The following is a 1,882-nucleotide window of genomic DNA, read 5'->3' on the forward strand; positions in this document are numbered from 1 at the left end:
CAAGCTCTGATCCTCCTTGGGAACTCAAAGCAACACTTCTGCTTCTCCAGTGGCTGGTGGGGAGCTGAGAAAAGCAGAGTTCTATGGTTTGGTTCAGTTTTAACCCGAGCACTAATGAGTTTCCAAAGCTGTTCAACTGGCTGGGCCCGGGCTGTTCCGCAACTGCAGGGAAGAGCAGGCTTGGCCTGGCGTCTTTTCTCCATCCAAGTCCTTGCTCAGACCCTCCTTCCCCTGCCAGCAGGTTATTTACAGAGGAAGGTGTGGGAATGGCACAGGGAACGCGCTCCTGAGAGCTGATGGCTTTTCTTTTTTAAATTGCTTTTACTTTCAGTTCCATTTCCAGTTATCAGGGTTGAAATGTCACAAGGGCAATAAGCCAGCCCTGGGTCACAGCCCCAGCATCAGAGCCTTTCACCTGAATCTCAGGAGGAGGGTTTGTTATTAATTTTATCTTTTATTTCTTTAACCCCACCCCTCCATTATGCCTTTGCATCAACACCTAGCTCTCCTGTGATGGCAAGCAGGGCTTGTGTTTGCGTTTTTTAGGAGCTTTTCCCACCGATGGAGGTTTGGGCTCGAGCAACACTCATCTGGCCCATTTTCAGTTCCAAGGTGCCATCCCACCCAGCACATGAACCTTGGCAGAGAAATGGCTCTCCCATTGCAGGTTGCTGGAGCAGGACCGGAGGAAGCACTGCTGAAGCCCAAGGTGGTGGGGTGCCATGCAGACCCCCCCATTTTTTCCCTGACACTAATGAATATTTCTCTTTCCTGTAAGGCTGGTCAGCGAAGCTGCAGGCTGGGCCCTGGCTAGGAGGGCTGAATGTCTGGTAGCCACCTCACCTGGTGTCCCCAAACTGGGGGCTGCTGACCCCACCGTGTGTCCTCTTAGCAGGCACCCAATGCTGTCATCGGGGGGCTGAGAAGGACCCCATGCCATCTCCCCTCACTGGGTCATGAGAGTCCCAAATGTCATCTCCCCCCACGTCCCCTCACTGAGCCTGGGGCTGCGTGGGACCCCGTGCCGTCTCCCCTCATATCCCCTCACTATGCCAACGGTCCCCTTGCTGGGGCATGAGGGACGTGGCGCCATCTCCCCTCATCCCCTCACTGGACTCAGCACCATCTCCTTTCATCTCCCCTCATGTCCCCTTGCTATGCCCAATGCCATCTCCCCTCACTGAGCCCAGGGCTGTGAGAGGCCCAGTGCCATCTCCCCTCACATTCTCCTCATGTTCCCTCACATTTCCCTCATGTCCCCTCACTGTCAAACACCATCTCCCCTCATATCCCACACGTGTCCCCTCACTCTGCCCAGCGTCGTCTCCTCTCATGTCCCCTCACTGGCCATGATGGACCCAGGGCCATCTCCCCTCATTATCCTCCTCAGGTACCCTCACTGGGCCATGAGGGACCCAGGGCCATCTCTCCGCACATCCCCTCACTGGGTCATGAGGGACGCTGCACCATGTGCCCTCACTCTGCCCAGTGCCATCTCCCCTCGTTATCCCCCTCACGTCCCCTCACTGGGTCATAGCAGACCCAGTGCCATCTCCCCTTATCTCCCTCATGTCCCCTCACTGGGTCATGAGAGACCCAGCACTCTCTCCCCTCAAGTCCCCTCACTGTGCCCAGCGCCATCTCCCCTCCTTATCCCCCTCATGTCCCCTCGCTGGGCCTCGAGGGACCCAGCGCCATCTCCCCTCACGTCTCCTCACTGTGCCTAGCGCCGTTTCCCGCCACCCCTCACTGAGCGCGGGGCCGTGAAGGACCGACCCGGCGCCAGCCCCGCTGCCGGCCGCCCGCGGGCGCCATTCGGGGCGGTGCCGGTGCCGGTGCCGGTGCGGGGGGCGGGCAGCACCGCCCCCTCCCTCCCGCCTGA

This window comes from Falco peregrinus, chromosome 3 (genome assembly GCF_023634155.1).
Source record: "Falco peregrinus isolate bFalPer1 chromosome 3, bFalPer1.pri, whole genome shotgun sequence".
NCBI classification, from domain to species: Eukaryota; Metazoa; Chordata; class Aves; order Falconiformes; family Falconidae; genus Falco; species Falco peregrinus.